The sequence below is a fragment of the Hibiscus syriacus genome, unplaced genomic scaffold (assembly GCF_006381635.1).
Source record: "Hibiscus syriacus cultivar Baekdansim isolate YM2019G1 unplaced genomic scaffold, ASM638163v2 tig00110239_pilon, whole genome shotgun sequence".
Lineage (NCBI taxonomy): Eukaryota > Viridiplantae > Streptophyta > Magnoliopsida > Malvales > Malvaceae > Hibiscus > Hibiscus syriacus.
The window spans coordinates 3,455,612-3,477,501 of NW_024062641.1; the positions used below are offsets into that span (position 1 = coordinate 3,455,612).

At 34.9% G+C, this 21,890-nt stretch overlaps 1 pseudogene; it reads left to right on the forward strand.

Moving 5' to 3' along the window:
* The first annotated feature begins 752 nt into the window (after nt 1–752).
* Nucleotides 753–7,918, forward strand: LOC120114725 (annotated as a pseudogene).
* Nucleotides 7,919–21,890: the final 13,972 nt, after the last annotated feature.

Below are 21,890 nucleotides of genomic sequence, written 5' to 3' on the forward strand. Positions count from 1 at the left end.
ACGTGACTACAATTTAAATCCTTTCCCTTCATATAATCGCAATGTCCAATAAAAAGATCCAACCCCATCAATACATACCAGATTTAAAGCCTCTTCTATAGAATCGTCCCAAAACAAATTCATTAGGCCGTAGTGGTGTCCGAAACAGTTGTCACTGAAAATAACAGTGTGAAGCAGAATTATACTAACAACGATAAATTGCGGTCATAATTTAATGGATAGCGGTCAATTGCGATAATAGCGGGCAATTTAACGATAAATTGCTACACAATTTTGAAGGAGCAACCACGAGAACAAACACATCCAAAAATCAAATTAACTTCTACAATATTGAAGGTCTAATTTTGATTCTTAAATCTAAAAAACAAATTATTAGCAGCACATGATAGGTTGTACTAAACTACAATTTCGTACTCAAAGCTACATGTAAACTCTACCAAAATCACGAAATAAAATACAAATTTTATATGAAATAATCGATACGCTAACACACAATGTATGAAGCACTACGGGCTTTATCGGCCACAGCTACGACGTCACTTTTAATTAATAAAAATAGTTTTCTTTTATGAAAAAGATATAGTAGGAAAAGGTCTGATTATATCTTAATGTTCGCATCAACATAAATTCTCTTACAACAAGGAATTCCTTTTCATTGTTGGATTAAAATAACAATTTAGTATATATATGTATACTATATGCGTAAGTATATTGTATATTCACATCTGAAATTAAAAAGAAAATTCAAGGGTATGGCAGCTTTGAAGAAAATCATGGCGATAGTTGTTTTGATTCAATGCACTACATTGAGTGAATCTTCTCGTATATTGGAGAATAAGAAGAAGAAAATCGATGACGATATATTTAATGTGATTAGCTTCGGAGCTGTTGGAGATGGAGTCAATGATGATTCTAAGGTTTTCTTCTCTGCTGGTAGTTTGGTTTTAACGTCAAGGATTTAGTGTTGTATTGTTTCTAATATATCTAATTTGGTGTACAATTTCCAGGGCTTTAAGGATGCTTGGAATGTTGCTTGCGATTCCTCAGCTTCGTCACCAGTGGTTGTTGTGCCTCAAGGGAAGACCTTTCTGCTTCAACCCTTAACTTTGAATGGCGAATGCAACTCGAACAACATTACTTTCCAGGTAATTAATTCTATCTTTCTCTTAAGTCTTAACTGATGATATATGATTAGTTTTGTTTTGTTAACGCTTGCATTTGAATTGTGGTGCAGATTGATGGGAATATTATAGCCCCAAGCGAACCCTCTGCATGGGAATGCAAAAGAAATTGTCACCATTGGATTGGATTCAAAAATTTTGATGGTCTCTTCGTTCAAGGTTCTGGCACAATCAATGGACATGGATCTAAATGGTGGAAACTTTCTTGCAAAGACAAGAACAATGGCTGTCAACTTCGGAAACCAACCGTAAGCATTTGAATTTCATTTGACACAAAAATCTTTAACATTAACTCTAACTCTGGGTTTTGATTTCAGGGTTTTATGATAGCAAACTCCAAGAACGTAGAGATTAAAGGGTTAACCTTTGAAGACAGTCCAAAAATCCACATTGCCTTTTAAAACTCGATTTCGATTCACGCCACTCATCTTACAGTCAAAGCTCCAGGAAACAGCCCCAACACTGATGGCATTCATATCCAACGTTCCACCAATGTTACCATAGACAACACACACTACAAGAAAAAACCTCTTTAATGACGCGCATTGTGCGTCATCTATGGATGCAGATGACACACAAATATACGTCATTGAAGCCACCATCATAAATCTCAGATGACACGCAATTGTGTGTCATAAATCTATGACTCGCATTTATGACTCGCATTTATGATTCGCATTTATGACGCGCATTTATGACACGCATTTATGACGCGCATTGCACGTCATTGAAGCCCTCGTCATAAATGAAAATATTGTGTATCATAAATTTATGACACGCATTTATGACTTACATTGGATGTCATTGAAGCACACGTCATTAAAAAAGATGACACATTCGTATGTCGTGATTGTATGTCATAAATTATATATATATATATATATATATATATATATATATATATATTGTAGATTGACAAATAATCAAACTAAATTATATTTAATGCCTCATAATACTAAATATATATATCATATTATATATAAGCAATTCATTTGCATACAATATATTAACATTAAGTTATCAAAAATATTGTAATCATATGTCAATACAAAATATCATCGATACAAAATATCACGACATAATAAAGTTTTCCACATAAGATATCCATTCTTTGCGAATATCATCAATGTCATCATCCGTGTATTATTCCTTCCCATTGCCAACCTAAGTAAAAAATATGAAATAAGTATATAATTTATACTTATTTAAAGTGAAGTATATAACTATCAAAGAGTACTAAAATGACCAATTTTACATATGTTTTTTTTAAGCATATGTAAAAATAAATTTTACACATTTAATTAGTAAAACTTCTCATATAAATTATATACATTAACACGGCACGAATTCAAAGTTTTCAGTCTTGCTAACAAGTACTTGCATTGATTTGTTTAGAATAACATCCTACTTCAAGTCCATATGATAGTTGTATGACTACTGTATGTATGATATGACAGATGTGTATCAGAAAAGTTTGCTTACATTCTTATTGACCAACACTTCAAGTCTGTTCTCGACTATCTCTTTCATGAACTTACAAACATAATATCCACACTCGGTACCTCCCGACTGACGGGGACACTACAAACAGTTTACAATAAATGATTAGTCAAAATGAAAGCTGCAATTTAAACAAGGAATGATCGAAGTCCTCACCAAAACATTGATCCAATTGAGGCTAACCCTTTTGTTAGATCCATTGAGCAGTAAAACATGCATAACAAAAAAAAAGATAGTGCTAGTAAAACCATAGTAAAACCATAGCTTGATACGGAAACAATAATTTCCTTCTTACTTTGACAACTGGATTAGATACAGTGGCGGATGAAGCTTATATTTAGGGTGGGCAAGTACTCACCCTGGAATCTGAATTTCTTTATGTTAGATATTTATTAACTGATTGTTCCAATCTTGAGATTTTATTTGTGCCCACCCACATCCAAAAACCGTCTTGTTAATATATGTGACCATCGTCGAAAATATTTCTAGATTCGCCATTGATTAGATAAAAAAAAAGATAATATATGTAGGTTGTGCTTGACTTCTTATGAAGAAAAAAAAGTTCTAAAATGCCATCTATATTTGATAGAGGATTAGTGGCAGACGAAGCGCCTACAAGAGAAAGGCGCTCATGAACCATAACAGTATATCCAAATGTCCTATTCGAGGCATTACTTTTCAACCCTAACAAAGCAATGTGCACAAATAACACCCATAAAGAACAAAATTGAAACATGGGTGTAGGTTAACCGCTAAAGCCTTGAGTACATGCTCAGGTGCTATTGTTCGTTTATCCTCTCTGTTACAAACTTCATTGGACTCTGATGAAATAAGGTTAATGAACTTTGCAAGAGGATTGAAGTTTACGTTAGTTACACAAAAACAAAAAAAATTAATACTATCATAACATTATGGTTAGAGACAGTAAAATTCCAACGATGTGAGAGAAGTGAATATAGATGGTCAATCTACTCGCCATATAACATTCTAACAAGAAAAATTTTTCCACCCATATCTTCAATGACAACAAATAGTGGTATTATAACCAAATAAGATTACCCATTATATGAAAATTTGGAATTAGGTTTTAAAGCCACATTAACAATATGAAATAAAAGATACCATGTTCCTCTTCTACACTTCTTTGAAAAAGCAAATGTTACAAAGTGAAATTGACCAAAACAAATTCATACTAATAAGGTAGATTTTTTGTTTAAAAGTCACATGTTTGGGGCAAGAGAAACAACAATAGTATACTAGTCTACGCAAAAAGAATAATGGTTAACTGATCACTGACAAAAAAGTTGACACTCGGCTTTAGAGAAGAACATTTGAAAGGAATTTGATGTGCCACGATTAAAAAGAATATGGAGACATTGTTTCTATCCATTGTTAAAGATATTACAGACAGTGTGGTCAATAAAGGAGTCATTATCCGTCATGTGTCGATAGTAGCTAATTGAGAAGCGGATGAATTTGCCAAACAAAGGATTGGTTAAATGATAGGGAATTAATTGGGTTGTTTTTCTATTATTGGTATATAGGGAACATTAGGGAATGACATTTGTTTGTAATTGGTTGATTAACCTATGAGGTAGTTTTGTTGTAGGGTATAAACATATTCATGTAGGTAGTGTTGTTTTGCACTGTGTTGAGTGGGCTGCCATCGTTTTTGGGTGGTAGAGTGATCTTATTGTACTTGGTTCTTATGCAATAAAATTTCTAAGGCACTCTTTTCCTCCTTCCAATGTCCGTTGAGTCTTTGTTGCTTGACGGTTATGAAGGGGGGTTTTAACGAGGCCTTCCTTTTTATAAAAAAAAAAAGAATATGGAGACCACAGAGACCTTAAATTGGTACGGATTAAAAAGAAAAGAAAAAACTTATCTTACCTACACAACACTCAATTAAAAGATCTTGAGCATTTCTAGCAACACGTACATCTAGAGGTAACATTTCCTTTATAATTTTGGTCATAGTTGCTGCAAAAAGGAGAGATTTACATATAACTTACATTTTACATCATAAAGCAAATAAACCAATCTCAAACAAAAGCACAGGGCCTAGGCAAAGCCATGGGTGGGCAAGTTATGGGGTTAGTATAATTTGCATGCACACAAAGGAAAGCAACCTGATTCTTATTTTATAACATTGAAAAACAAAAGATACAATGAATCTTAAATCCTTACACTAAAAGTGAACCCTGTAAACTGTTCAGAACATGACAGCCTTGTTATTAGCTCAGAAACTCTACTTCATTATGGTAACACAAGTTCATCATAGAAAACCAAAAACTCTACCAGTTTCAATTTAATTGTCTATATGCTCACTGTTTCGCAATTAATAATGTCCTGGGTAACATTTAAATCAACTCCTTTCTAAATAACCTCTATCATCGATCCTCAAAGACATCACATCCCCAACCAGCATAATGCTCCCCTACACAGAAGCTCTATATAAGAACCTCTTTTGGTGATTGTAAATAGAACAATCAACCGACATTTTTTATAGAAAAATTGGAAAACCAGCTGACACCTTTGACAGACAAAACGACCATATAGACATCGCCTCCCATGAATCTAGAAGTCCTCGCAATAGAAAGCTAGCATAAAACAAAACTAGGTTTGAGCACAAAACCATCCTTCACATCATTAAAGATGCACCTTTCTTCAATTAATCAAATCATACTCGCCTAGCATCATGAAATTGAAACTCTCTCCTTCAGGTAGCTGAATTTGGATAAAGAACTAATTAAGTTTTAAAGGCAACTCATTCACAGCATATGTTGGCATAGATAATTCAAAACCTGAATTGGGCAACGAAACTGCTACGATCTACCCTTCTAAGCTGGTGTTGATAGGAGCTATAAGAAAAACCCTAGCAAATCCAAGACTTCAAGTTCATAAATTTAGCACATAATAAGAGAATCAAAAGAAAGGAGGAAGTTTTAGGGGGAACCGGACGAAATATCATGAAAATTCACCGAATAATTAAACATAAATAAAATGGAAATTAGGACGGAAAAAGAGAGGAACTAAGAAAAACATTTACCTTATGGAAGCGAAGCGTCCTCCTTCGACTTCCCTGTGATATCCATCGGCTCCATCTTTTAATTCTTCAAAACAAAAACAAAATCCAACAGAGAATCAGCAGATCTAAAACGTGAAAGGGAGGAAGCTCGCGGGGGAAACAGACTCACCGAGTTACTGAGTAAGTACGAGGGGAATTTCTTCCACAGATGGAAATAAACGCCAAAACGAGTGAAGCGATTCGTGATCTGAGTCGAGTGGGGGATGAACACGAAGGAAGACGTCGATATATGGAGTAAACAGAGATCATTGGCGCTTCACGATAACAGAGGCAGCTCTCGATCGCAGCCGATTACGGGGAAAAGCAAAAGAAACAAAGAAACATCTAAAGAAGGTGCGAGGGAATCTCACGCACTTTTCTTAAAGCGAATTTGGAATATTCGCGGAACTAGTGGATCTGATGGTTGGTTCGTGTTTGAAAATCCATTGTTAGGTGCGTGGATGGTTGTGAGTTTGACGAAATGCCGATGAAAGACACTCTCTCAACTTTTCGCATAAAATTTGGATTTATAATTCAAGCGGTTTAATTAATTGACCAATAAATTAACAGTAAATCTAGCTTGAAATCTACAACTAATGCTACATATACATATATATATATATATATATATATATATATATATATATATATATATATATATATAGTATATGGGTAATGTGGGTTTTAATATTTTATTATTCCCTCCGTCTAATTTATATTGTTCATTGTTTACTTCTCACATCATTTTAAGAAGAAAAAGTTTGTGTTTGAAATGCATAGAAAAAAATTAAAATGATAATTTTATCTTGAAAAAGTTAAATTTTATTTTGTTAGTAAACTAAAAAAAAGTAGAAAGGAAATAAAAGTTGATTTTTTCAAATGAACAATTTAAATGAGATAATTTTAAAATACAAAATGGACAAATTTAAAGGGATAAAGTTGTTGATTTTTTAAATGAACAATTTAAATGAGACAATTTTAAAACATAAAAAAACAAATTTAAAGGGACAAAGGGAGTGTTTTTCATGAAATTCGTCGTTAGTTCTATTAAAATAGATTCAATTTTTTGGATTATGACTATTAAATATGACACACATTATTGTAAGTTATAAATCGTTCTGATTTTAAAAAACATGACATTTTTTTATGACACATTTTTTGCAAGTTATAAATTAGCGTGTGCCATCGTTCGTATGTCATTAAAGGTATATTTTCTTGTAGTGACAATTATTCAAACCGGTTTGTTAGTTTTCTTGCTTGTTTTGTTTTAGTTGTACAACTATTTGTTACGATATTAACCGATTCTTAATTTAATCAGGCGATGATTGTATATCGATTGGACCTGGTTCTAAACACATTAATATTAGAAACATCGAATGTGGTCCAGGCCATGGAATCAGGTACACATTTTACTTTTCATTTATTCTTTTACAATGATCTCTCCTCTTGATTTAAGAAATTAAACCTCTATATTAATTTTCTTTTTACTTTTTTCTACATTATGAAGCATTGGCAGCCTTGGAATTATGGGACGAACCGAGAATGTTGAATTTGTTCACATAAGAAATGCTTCTTTTTATGGAACAACTAATGGAGTTCGAATAAAGACGTGGTAGGTATATATATTTATTTTAAAAGCATATGTGTTTTTAAATTAATTAACAAATTTTTGGCTAACAATTGACATCATTGTGTATTTAGGGAGGCCATGGATATGCACGAAACATTAAATTTGAATGCATAATTTCTTATGCTTCAACTCGACCTATTGTCATCGATCAATTCTATTGCCCTCACAAACAATGTAAGAACCAGGTAAGTGATTTGACTTGAAAGAAATTATCATATTGATCAATAGTGGATAGTTAGCTTTGGAACTTTTATCATCCATACATGTTAAAAAAAACAATGTTAATATTAATTAGTATACATGTTTTTACAGACATCGGGTGTCGAGATCAGCAATACAAGCTATGAAGAAATACATGGAACATCACACAAAGAAACAGCAGTGCAACTTTCATGCAGTGAGTCGACTCCATGCAAAAACATCACCATGAAAAACATTAATCCGAAGAACGAAGACGGAAACGACAACATTTCGTCGTATTGCCTCAATGCTCATGGCCTTAGAAATGGAAGGGTTTCTCCAAATGTTTCTTGTTTATGATATGATGATAGTTTCTAGACTTTCTTTTTCTTTGTTTTCGATTGTCACTCTTAATTTTTGCTATGAATTTATTCCAAGCTTATGAGAATTTCTTATATTTCTCTTGGTATGGTCTAATTATAAGTTTATGAAAATTAGATAATTCATTAATGAATTAGAAATATTAATCATGATCGTTAAAACCGATGCCTTGAGCCGTAGCTGTCACGACTACAATTTTCCCTTCAAATCTTCTTGCTGATCGATGCCTTCTTCTCCATTTCCTATTTTGATTCAAAACAATGTCCAACAACACTTCTCTCTATCTTCTGCTTCAGCTTTTCTATTTCCTTTTATTAACCATTTTATGGAATAAAATATTCCTCCTACCGTCCAACATCAAATTAGATTTATATGAGCAGTTGAAAAGATTCCAGCACAACATTGTCAGTTTCCAGAGTATCTAAATACACATGATCCTTGGGGTTCAAATCAACAGCGCAATCTTTGTGGTTTAATATTTGAAAAGATTTTATAAACGTAACACGGTTAGATAACAATTTTTTTATTTAACAACCATTATGACGTAGACACTTAAGAGTAACGTCAAAAACGTTAGACACCTACTTTATAAGAAGAATACTTTAGAGACCTAAAGTGAACAAATAATATATAGTTTAAACTCTTATTTTTTTCATTTAGTAAAAAATTAACGTTGTTAGAAATTGGGGTATAAGGAGGATGTTAACAGTTGGGCCAGGGATGTTGTTCAGGGAGACTCAATGGAAGATATGTATGGAGCCTATTAATAGTAGAGGTATGGACGATTTATATTATATGAGAGTTAACAAAGTTAATCTTGTTCAGAAAAATGAAATCGAGTCTGATGTGGACATTTAAGGGGAACAACTATATGCAAGACGAAATGAAAAGAAATATTGGGCCGCTAGTGTTGATATATTAAATAGTATCTCAAAACCAGGTCTAGAATTAGATAGGGATGAAGTTAGGGATCTTCCATGCGGGTCTCTACCTAAATTTCAATCTAGACCTTCCCTGGGTAAACATAAACGTTATGGCTCTTTGGCTGAGATTCAGGTGAAGGAGCTGATAATATTGGAGAGGAAAAAAGGGATTCGGTAGAAAAATAAAGACGAAACAATGGACTTTAGATGACAGAACTTTTTGCTTTTTATTTAATGCTTAGAATGGAATAAACATAGGCCTTATATAGGCTTGACAACACAACAAACTAACAAAAAAATTGAACCACTATTGCACGTAAATAACAATAAAATCAAAAAAATTAAGGAACCACAACAGTCAATACTAAAAATAGGATGACTTTGAATCATTCTCCAACACTCCCCCTTGATTCAAAGTTGCAAACGCCAAGTTGTAGTCTGAAGTAAGCATGAGACTTCGTTAGTATATCTACCATTTGCTCATTTGTATTGCAATATTTCAGAATAATGATCCATTCGACACAAGATCACAAATGACGTGTACCCGAATATCTATATGCTTTGTTCTTCCATGAAAGGATGGATTTTTGGACATGGAAATCGCTGCTTGACTGTCACAGTATATCACAGTTGCTTCCTTCTGCTTTATATTGATATCAGTTAGGATCCTTCTTAACTATAGAGCTTGACAAGCTGATGAAGTTGTAGTTGTATATTCAGGTTCCGATGAAGACAGAGCTGTTGTAACTTGTTTTTTAGAACTCCAACAAACAGCACCTGATCCAAAGCCGAAGACATAACTTGACATGCTTCTTCTATCCTCCAAACATCCAACCCAATCACTATCTGTATAACCACTCAATTTGAACTTTGAAATATTATCATACCATAGCCCCAAATCAAGAGTTCCGGCAATATACAGTAAGACTCTTTTTGCAACGCCAAAATGATGCCTTGATGGACAGTGCATGAACCTTGAAATAACTCCAACATCAAAAGAAATGTATGGCCGCGTATTAGTCAAGTTAGTCAAGCCTCCAAATATACTTCTAAAGCTCTTTGCATCTGTTGCTTTAGTACCATCATCATTCTTCAACTTTTCATTGAAATTCATAGGTATTGCTACAATTTTGCACCCTGTCATCTTTAATTTTTTAAGTAAATCAGCAACATATTTCTTTTGCGACACAAAGATTCAATATTCAGCCTGCTTCACCTCAAGTCCAAGAAAAAATTGCAATAATCCAAGATCCGTCATTTCAAATTCCTTTTTCATATAAGCTTTGAATTCATTTACAAGGCTTGAGAAACCCATGTAAATCATGTCATCAACATAAAGGAAAATAATGAGAAAATCATGGGTACCTTGCTGTTTAAAATAAATATTGGGCTCATACTTGCTTCTTTCAAAACCATTTTTGAGAAAGTATGCATCGATTTTACTATACCAAGCGCGCGGAGCTTGCTTCAGCCCATAGAGAGATTTTCGTAGCTTGCACATTTTTTCTTCTTTGCCTTCGATCGTGAATCCGTTAGATTGAGCAACATAGACCTCCTCTTATAAATCACCATTTATAAAAGAAGACTTAACATCGAACTAATACACTGTCTTTTTTAAATGTGCAGCCAACGCCAAAACAATCTTGATGGTTTCAAACCGTGCAACCGGAGAGAAAGTATCATCAAAATCTACACCTGGTTGTTGTGAATATCCTTTAGCCACTAGACGTGCTTTGTGCTTTTGAATGTTTCCATCTGCGTCGAACTTGGTTCTAAAGACCCATTTAACACTGACGACTCTTCTGTCTTTAGGAAGATCTACAAGCTCCCATGTCTCATTACGTTGTATTGCTGTAATTTCTTCTTTCATTTTAATTTGTCATTCCTCTTTTTCTGCCGCTTCTTCGAAAGTTGTAGGATCAACAACAAACAAGGCCTGCGTAGACGCATAAATCTCTGCCAAAGTTTTGAATTTCTTTGGAGGAGTCTCATCATCGGAGGAAGTGCTACTAATCGAAGATACACTTGACGAAGTTGGAGGAGATGACAGATTTGGAGAAGGGGCTTGTAACACTTCAATCTGTGGAGCTTCTTCTTTGCTTGCAATTTCAAACTTGACATCACCTGCATTTTCTTCCCAAGACCAACTTGCATCCTCATTGAAAAACACATTTCTACTGATTATTATTTTACCATCAATAGGACTATACAACCTATAAGCTTTGGACTCAGAACAATAACCAACAAAAATGCATTTTGTTGATTTTTCATCAAGTTTGTTGCGTTTATGTGAGTCAACTAAAGTATAAGCAACACAACCAAAAACCTTTAAATGGCTTACCCAAGGTCATTTTTCATACCAAGCCTCATATGGAGTTTGATTGAGAACAACCCTTGTTGGTGACAAATTCAACAAGTAGACTGTAGTTGCAACAACTTCTGCCCATAATTGATTCGAAAGACCTTTAGCTTTCAACATGCTTCTTGCCATTTCCACAACCGTCCGATTCTTCCGTTCAGCAACACTGTTATGCTCTAGAGTGTATAGAGTAGTCAGCTCTCTTCTCATACCATGTTCTTCACAGAAACTATTAAACTCATATGATACAAATTCGCTGCCTCTATGTGTACGTAGAGCCTTGATGCATCTTCCAATTTTCTTCTCCACAAGTGCCTTAAATCTTTTGAATTTTTCACATGTTTCCAACTTGAACTTTAAGAAGTAAACCCAACCCATCCGGCTACAGTCATCTGTAAATAATAAAAAATATCTACTCCCACCAAATGATTGAGTTTTCATGGGACCAACCACATCAACATGTACAAGTTCAAGGCACTTCATTGCCCTTCAAGACTTCCCCACAGGAAATGGCTTTTTACATTGTTTTCCATATATGCACCCTTCACACGTATCTAAAGACTCAATTTTAGGCAATCCATCAAGCATTTTCTTTTGACACAATAATTTCAAACCTTTGACATTTAAATGCCCATACCTCAAATGCCATAATCACGACTCATTGGTTTCTTTGACAGCAAGTGTATGGTTTTGAACATCAGAAATAACAAGTGAGAATAACTTGTTTGGCGTCATGCGAACGTCAACTATAGTTTGATTTTATTTTTTATCTTTGATCACACATGAGGCATCATCGAACATGATAGAATATCCAGTAGCTATGAGTTGCCCTACACTCAACAGATTTTGTGACAAACTTGGAATGTAATAAACATCATAGAGAAGTTTCACATTACCAGAACTGCTTTTGACTGCCACATTGCCCTTCCCTTCCACTTGAATTTGCTTGTTGTCTCCAAGTGCTACTTTTTTGTTTGAAGGTTTCATTAATCTCATTGAACAATGACTTCATACCAGTCATATGATTTGAGCTCCCACTATCTAGAAACTAAATGTTGCTATGGCTTGCTGCCTTTTCTTGATACGCCATGAACAATTTGATCTCATCATCTTCTTTCTCTACATAACTTGCTTGTTCCTGCTTTTATCTTCTCCAGTAATCTGCCTTCACATGCCCAAATATTTTACAGTAAAAGCATTGGATAAACCTTTTGTTATTTCGTTGTTGTGTTTGACTTTAGTATCCATCCCTTCGGCCTTGTCCTCTGCCACGACCTCCTCGCCCACGAGATCCAACCTGACCTCACCATTTTTGTTCATTTTTCTGGGGTAATGTCCCCTCTTTCACATGAAAAGCCTTGTCTCTGTTTTCTCTTTCGTTATGTTCAGCCTCGCCTCATAGGACTAGAATGATCCTATCAACTCATCAAATGTGAATGTTTCCAGGTCTTTGGATTCTTCTATGGTAGCCACTACATGTTCAAACTTAGGAGTGAGACTCCTTAAAATTTTTTCAACAATTGTTTGATCATTAATATTCTATCCATAAGACCGTATTTTGTTGACAATTTCAGCAACTCTGGATAAAAAATCTTGCACCGACTCTCCACCTTTCATCTTCAAGGTTTCAAAAACTCGATGAAGTGATTGAAGTTTTATCTTCATTACCTTATAGGAACCTTGAAATGTTGTTTGCAAGATTCCTCAAGCTTCTTTCACTATATTTACTACAACAATTTAAAAAAAACAGTCTCATGAACGGCTTGTTGGATAAAAAATAATGCCTTTGAGTCCTTCTTCTTATTTACTCTCAATATCGCATCTTCATCTGGTTCGGTATAGCCATTTTCAACTCAGTCCCAAAGATCTTGAGACTTGAACAAGGTCTTCATCTTCATGATCCAAAACTCATAGTTTTCTCCGTTGAAGACTGGAATCGATAGTTGAGATACATTCACGACATTATTGTTAGCCGCCATTTGTTACAAATCCCAGCTACAAACAAACCTGGGTCTAGATACCAAAAATGTAGAAAAAAATAATGGACTTTAAATGACAAAACTTTCTGCTTTTTATTCAATGCTTAGAATAGAACAAACATAGGCCTTATATAGGCTTGGCAACACAACAAACTAACAAAAAAAAGTGAACCACTATTGCACGTAGATAACAATAAAATCAAAAAATAAGGAACCACAACAGTCAATACAAAAAATAAGATGACTTTGAATCATTCTCCAACAGATTCGACATTGAAAAAGAAGAAGCAATAAAATTGCGTTGAAATTCTGAAATAGAAGGTAGGTCACGACATGAATACGAGATGAAATATAATGATAAAGGAAGCTACAGAAACATTAGAACTAGACAAAGAATTGGATATTTGTAGATATTTGTTTCATCCAGGACGTTTCAGTATTAATAAAGGTGGATATGTGAAGTCCAAAGAGCCATGGTCCAAGCTAAATAGTCCAGTGGATGAGTGCAAATGCTAGTCATCAAAAGAGCCTAAGTTCGAGCCCATTCGAAGCAGCCCATGCGTGTTGCCAAATAGTTACGGTTTTAAGTTTTTATCCAGGAGTCATCTATCAGGAGTCATTGGATCTGATCCAATCCAATGGTCCTAATTATGAGGAACCAATTATGATTTTTATAACCCCTAAAGTAAAATACGCCACAAAAACATGGAACTGTTGGATCTGGACCCTACCAACTGTCCAGATCAAATGAGCAATCTAGGGTTTCTTGTAACCCAAAAGAATACACGCACAACCAAGGGATAACTGTTAGATTTGACCCAATCCAATAGTCTAAGATCAAGGAGTTTAGGGTTTTATCATAACCCAAGGTGACAGATCGCGCAACCACATTGTGTCTATTGGATTTGATACAATCCAACAGCCCAGATGACATTTAAAGAGCTCAAAATTGACAATGGGAAACAATGACCAAGATTACAAGCCGATTTGGTGCTCAGATTAATCCAACGGTCCATGGACGACGCGTGAAATGTACAAGAGACCTCTCATCTTTCTCACGCGCCAGCAGTCCCTTTCCCCAATTCGTGCATATCGTTGCATCGTGCTTTCTGCCAGAAAACTATTGTATCACAAAAGGCCAAACAGACAAAAGGATTCACCAGAACCCTTCGATCAACCCACAAGAATCAAATCGATGGTGAAGGGTTTCTTAACCCCTGAATATCACATACAAAGCTAAGATAGAAGAAAAAAACATTTTTTAACAAAAAAGACAATCTAGGCCTTCAAATAGACCACGCAACCATCATCCACGACTCCTATTTTTCATGCAAAAGAAAACCAAAAGGAAATTAGGAGGAGATACAATAGGGGGAATGTTTTGTAAAATGGGATCCTTTTTGGAAAAAGGAGAAAGAGTTGAAAACCTAGCACAAAAATCATCATCTTTGACCATTTTTCCTTTTCAGTGAACCGAAACAAAAAGGAGGTCAATTTCCCCTTTTATAAGCGAACCAAATACCCAAAAAAACAAAAGGAAAGAAATTTACTTTCCCCGTTCAAAGAGGAGCATCGTCACCGTCCCCTAAGGTCTGAACCCTATTGAGTCATCAAGGGTAAGCTTTTTGTGCTCCCTAGCCATTGTCGAGCAGCTTTGTGGGTTTAGGAATCTAGTTCGAGAGATAATTAGGGCTCAGGTTTAAGTATTTTTAGGGTGGAGTTTAGGTTGGGGCATGTTTTTGGGTTGTAATTTACGCCCACTAGGCTCCTCATCGGAGCCTTGGGTGGTGGTGGTCTCGGTAGCTGCATGGAGAGAGCGGTGTAGGAAAGAAAATGAGGAGAGGGGTAGAGAAGGAGAACGGTGGGGGAAGAGTTTTGAGAGAAGGTGTTTAGGGAAATAGAAAGAAAGAATAAAATGAGACTAGGGCAAGTTTTTACCAGATATATCCTACATATATGCTAGCCAAAACGGTAGCGTTTTGGGAGTTAGGGTAACCCGATTCAGCACCTTGGGATGAGATATTCACTGTGTAAACCACGGTGGTTTTTGCCTACATTTTGGTCCTCTTTTATGATGTCTGAATTGTTGATTTTATCTCTCCGTTTTCATTTTTTATATTTCAAATTTTCGTTTTTTTGCCTACATTTCTTTTAAGTTGAGTTATTTCAAATTTTCACCTGTCTTTGTATTTGACATGTAATTTTTATTAAGTTGCATTTTAATCCCACATGTAGTTATGTGTTTATTTCAATTTTAGTACATGAGATGCAATCATTTGCACTTATGACTTGATCTTTGTTCATTATATGGTTTTAGCTTTAGGCTCGTCTGTCAATTCATTTTGGCCATCATGCGGTTTTCTTTTTATTTATTTTATGTGTATAAACATTCATCGATTATCAGGTTTCATTGCTTGCTTGATTGATGGGTCGACTACTGGATGTTTGCCGTTTGATAATTCTTTTAGGGCTTCACGTGTGCGATGTATATATATTCGTATGAGTCTCTATTATGCCATGTCCTTTTTATGATAGCATATATCCGTATACAAAATTCTAGGTTCGATTAAGTAGGTTTCCCATATGTACACGTTAAATCATATGTATATAAATATTAAGCATAATTTAATTGCCGATATTAATATGGTCGTTTGCATGCGTATATGTATATATACTAATTAGTATAGGATAAGTTTTGTGCTTTGCTTTATTTTATTCAATTGTTAAACAAACTAGTGTTATGGACATTGGTATTTACCGTTTTTTTAGAATACATATAATCCTTGATAAACCCGAGAATTGTTCTTTTTTAACTGTTTTTTTTTTAATTTTATTACATGCACACTTATATTTGCTTTGGCATTTTCATATCATTTATTTAATAAGTAGAGTATTGCATAATTCGTATCATGTCCTCACGAGCATGACTTGACTCGATCCAAATAATTTGACTAAGGGTAAGACCTTTTCGTTTAAAATTGACGTGGGTTGTCTTAACTTATGAGAAACTACTTCCAATAATTTTAAAACAAAAATTTATCCCGTTAAGTGAAACCCTAAGATTTGACCTCACATAAAAATTAGAAATGAGAGAACAAGAAATGTTCGTCTATTTAGATTCTTCTATAAAAGATCGTTAGAACTTATCTAAGGTCTGATCTCGACGTCTTTAAATAATCGAATATTCTTCTTTCTAAAAGAATTAGTAATTTTAATTTAGTTTGTTTAATATAGTGCATTTGAATATTGCAATGAAACCGTAATATTTCTTTATTTCTATTGGAGTAGGAAGTGATTGTCTCAAGGTACGAGAAGTCACTTCTTCTCGATAGTAAATAATTAAATATTACTTGGTTTCAATCTAACATTCATGAATGTTCTTTTAAGGGATCATGAATTAAATTAGTTTCAACTAGTAGATTTTATTGCAAAGATGCCTAATTAATTGACTAGGTACGATTTAGGGTGCGGTGGGGTGCTAATCCTTCCCCATGTGTAATCGACTCCCGAACTCAATTTTCTGGTACGTAGACCGAAATTTGATGTTTTAATTAAAATTAACATTTTTATTAAAATGACAAAACGTTTTTGGGGGCCCAATCACACCCTAATCAAAAAATAATGGTGACTCCTCGAACCGTTTTTCAATTTAATTTTAAAAGAAAACACCAAATTTTTGAAAAAATAGACTTTTTTAAAATCGAAAACCGTTTCAACAGCTGGTGATTCCATTGGGGAGCTTTTTTTAGAGGGTCAAGCCGATGGTCAATTAATTAATTGTCTTTACAAATGAAAATTACAAGTTCGTTCTAATTTGGTCTTTGATCCCTTGTTTGGTTTTAGATAATTTTTTGTTTTCCATTTGATTAACCACTAAATAGTTTTACTGACTTGTTTGCTAATGTTTTCAGATTTGAGGAATGAGTTTGTGTATTCTGTGACTGTGTATTTTTTTCGTTTTCCCTCACACACTGTGCACTTGCATTATCATAACACGAGCTAAAACCCCACTCTGTCCGATTTAAGTAGGAGTGAGAAACTACTCCCTCATGTGGTTTTCACCTCCGTATGGGATAGTGGATCGCTCCTGGAGATCACGCCTTATGGTCCTCGTTATGGTATTCACCTCCGTATGGACATAAGGAGGTGTGTTCCTCGAATTGAACTCGATCCGAAAGCCAATGATGGGTCAGGATTGAGGGCCTGGCAGCCCAAGGGGACACCGACAAGGACAATTCAAGAACCTTGTACTTTAGAGCCGAACCCAACATATAGTGAACCTAGAACTCGAACCTAGGTAGAGCCTAACTCAAACTTTAAGAATCCCGTGAGGAGAGTACACAAGAAAAAACCCTTTTGAGTTAATTTTTTGTAGTACAATTTCACCTTCCTAATAAATGTATGAGAACTGGAAGTCATGTGGTTAAGTTTATTTTTCAAACAAGCATGCGAATAAAATATTATGCGGTTAGGATTTTTTAAACATGGAAAAGCTCATTTGGCATTTACATTTGTATTTGCACTGCTTTAATTTAAGCATTTTTACATGCATCAATCATGGAAACGTGAGAGTAACTCGTGAAGGATACTGTGACAGAAGTTCTGAAAGCAAATTGAAGTTACCCGAGGCGTGTCTATAGAAAGATAAAAAACGATTAATGAGATATTAGCACGCGTTTGTAAGATCGAGAGAACCTAGGAACAACTCGTTATGGCTGCGGAGATTCAGGTGAAGGAGCTGATAATATTGGAGAGGAAAAAAAGGATTCGACGTTGAAAAAGAAGAACCAAGAAAATTACGTTGAAATTCTGAAATAGAAGGTAGGTCACGACATGAATACGAGATGAAATACAATGATAAAGGAAGCTACGGAAACGTTAGAACTAGAAAAAGATGAAATTCTGAAATCCAAGGCTCTGAGGAAGAAGTGATTAGAAAGAATACACTAGTAGAGAAAGCAGAACACGACTTTTAGAGAAGCGAAACTGAAAAGAGGATATAGGAGGGTGGCGTCATGAGACTCTCGACTATATATATATATATATATATATAGTTTACCCTAAAAAGTTATAAAGATTTAAAACTATATATTATAGTTGGATTTTCTTTTACTATTTTTTTAAATTAAATTTCATTTGGATTCGGATAGAATTAAACAGTTATAATCTAACTAAGTAGATTAAGTTTTGAATTTTCAAATGACATGTTTTTTATCGACAATGGAATTTTATTAGAAAATTAATTATAGTCGACTCGATTATATGCCTCGTTAAAAACCTCCTTAAACCTAAGTGAGGAAAAGCATAAGTAAACAAAATAAAACAACTGCAGCTAAACCAATGATTCCTAACGCAACAGCTTATCAAAGGAAGTAAACAACTAAAACAGCCACAAAATGAAAGCCAATGCAGCATTCTAGCATAGGAAAACAAAGCAAACCTGAACCAGCTACCAACTAAACTAAGCTCTCTACCAAATACAGAGTATGTAGTACTCCGTTCTTAAGCAGCACCAGCCCCTCCAACAGGAAAAAGCACCAAGTTTTGAATAGAACTCGTCTCGACAACCCACTAACCCAATCACTCCACCATGGACCTGGACAATCTCGACACATATTTAAGATGCACCAATCTAACTTGATTAGCCCGTTCAGAGTGTGATTACACGAACATCAACCCCATCTTCACCCACATTGACACGACACACACATCTAATGCCATTTTAGAAACTGAAAGGTCGATAAAACTACACTAGCTAACCGAAAAAGACCTAAGAAGATGGCTAATAATTCACCTGAAAGTAAGCGAATAACCCTACCACACCCCAAATGAACACTACAACAACGTTAAGAACAACGCCATTAATTCATTCTCATCATCGAGGCCAACGACACAGAAACTATTGTTACAACAACATGCTCAAGGCCCATAAAGAGAACTTCGCACTCTTCAACATTCCTCTGACAGTCTTCAACATCATCTGACAGACTTGATGACCTTGATTTTTAAAGGAGCAAGACGCACCGAGGCACAAAAGGTCTCTAGAGCTTAGGCGCAAAGCAAAGTGCATGCCTTTCGTATGTGAGGCACACTTTGTGTTAAATTTTTTTATAAATTAATTTAGAACGTATCCACATCTATTAACTCCTGGTTCACTCCTAAAACATTTAATTTCCTTCCCACACTATGTTCCTTTACTATTGTTTATCCCCTCATCAAGAGTCAAGCACTATTTCAACCACTTACAAAACCTTACCTTCCAAAACATTTCAAAACAATTAGGGTTACACACTTACACTATAACAAACTAATGGTTGCATGTTTCAACAAGGTGAAACAATAATTTATCCACACAAATTGACAAAAGAACCGTAACACCTATCCAAAGGCAACATTACTATTATAATTATATTATATATTAATTATTTATTATATAGATAATTTTTTATATAATGAAGGATGATGGGAATAGGCAGTAGCATAATATTTATACATTAGTTATTAGAATATTATTTTTATTAGTATAAAGAATAGAAAATGTTAGAGGGCTTAGATGGCACTAGAGTACTTTGATTAAAAGCACACAAATGTGAAAAAGTTATAATGGGCTGATTGATTAATAGGTTAAGTAATTTTATATATTAGGGTTAAGATAGTGAAAAAAATGAGTTTACCCTAGTCGTTCTTCACCACTGTTCTTCAGTCGCTATTCTTCTATCTTCTTCTTTGATCTATTCTACGTTTTCTTCCAAAAGTGTATAGGCGTTGACTCGGAGGCACGAGCCTCATGGCGCCTCTCGTATGCTTCGCCCAAACCCAGGCGGATGGGTTTTTCGGTGCCACTATTGATCATCTAAAACTCAAAAATTCCAGCAAAGCTTCCAAACAACCCAGGATAGATGTTTGCACTAAGAACCCTTCCCCACTTTTTTTTAATTTAGTAATGACCGGAGCATACCTACCAAACAACTAAGAACTTGGTGCATAGAAAACTGTACCGTAAAAAACTCCTTGCATACTTTCAACCTCATCCAGCAAAACCAACATTTTCACGATCACAAAAATGGGCATTAACCATAACATGCCCAATAAGAATCTGATATATTAGGAGAAATGCATTGCCAAACCAGTCTATTTTTTAGAAGATTTTTGGAACTATTCACCTCTTTAACACTTGCATACTTAGGAAACAAAAACTGAGATTTTCCTAAAGACCAAGATAATCATGACTCTGTAAGAAGATCATAAAACTCCACAACCTACTGACCTTTTGATTCTTGTGAATCGATGTGAATATTTTCCAACTAAAGTCCCTCTAATAAATAACAACTCTTAAAGACAGTTAATAATTCAGACATACCTAGAAGTATCTAATTGCATACGCTTCATACCCTTCTGCTTCAAATTACGATGAAGACTCCCCCAGTATAGACATAGTGATTACCGAAAACATTTCCACCATATGCATCTTCACCAAAAAATACAACGCCAACATTTTCTCATTCTTCCCAATACCTCTTAAATCCATGTTACAATCAACCTCCAACCGAAAACATCTGCTCTAGACACCACCTCCCTAGACCGATTATCCCTCCATCTCCAAAAAAATCAATTATTTTACAACTTCTGCCTAATTACCACACACTTAAAACCCTAATTTCTTACCCCAGAGATAGTCTTCTCAGCTTCACTAACCACCACCAGCCATTTTTTCTTGATGTCCGAATCAAAATTCGATATGTCCGATAGTTTTGAAGTCTTCTAATCTTGTTTCTTAATTTTTTTACGGGTGCTCGATTTCTCCTTCTTAGTTCTGCCCTTGATAAGGTTTTCTCCTGGATGGCAAGAAGAGACACGAAATTTCTACCTTTTTAACTCTTCTTATCTTGTCGAACTCTGGAAAAATGAACCCCTAGATAACTCTGGAAAGAATGACATATCTTTCTCCTCACCATCTTCATGAATACTGACTTTAACTTGTAATGGACTTTTGGGGTCTAACTCTTTATTTTGTTCAGATAGGATACAAACAAAAGCCCATACACCTTATATCTTTCGAGGCACTGTTTGATACAGCCTCTTCTACTTATATATTTAGATCCATTCAGACATTGTTATTAACCATCTCCAGCCCATCTCCAATATCTTCATATACCCTACATTGATCAATTCTTAGAGCCCCATATCTCCTTAATGAATTCAATTGTCCATTCTCTTGATCTCTTTTACCTGACCATTTGAATTTTTTCTTCTCAGCATTTAGTGGGAACTCAGTAAAATCCATCTCCCAACATATGAGCTCAACCAACCGACTCCTACATCCTTATTACCAAGACAGGAATCCACTCCATAATCATTTCCAAAGCAGCACTCATTTGATGTCCTACCTTTTTTTATCAGACCTTTTCCCGACTGATCGTCGGCCAATGAAGTACCCGGAGATAGAAGTTCGATTCCCGATGAAGACCCGAATTCCCCTTTATCTTCCATATTCTCCATTTCTCTGCCACCCTTTGCAGACTCAAGACCCCGATTCTGATTTGCTTGATTATCCAAAATCCTAGTTCCATTACACGAATCAAATATTGTAACCTTCTTTAATTTTCCCCTTTATCTTCCAGATTCTCCATTTCTCAGTAACTTCTTTAATTTTCTCAGGCTTGACCTTCGTAATCAATATTGTACCTTCT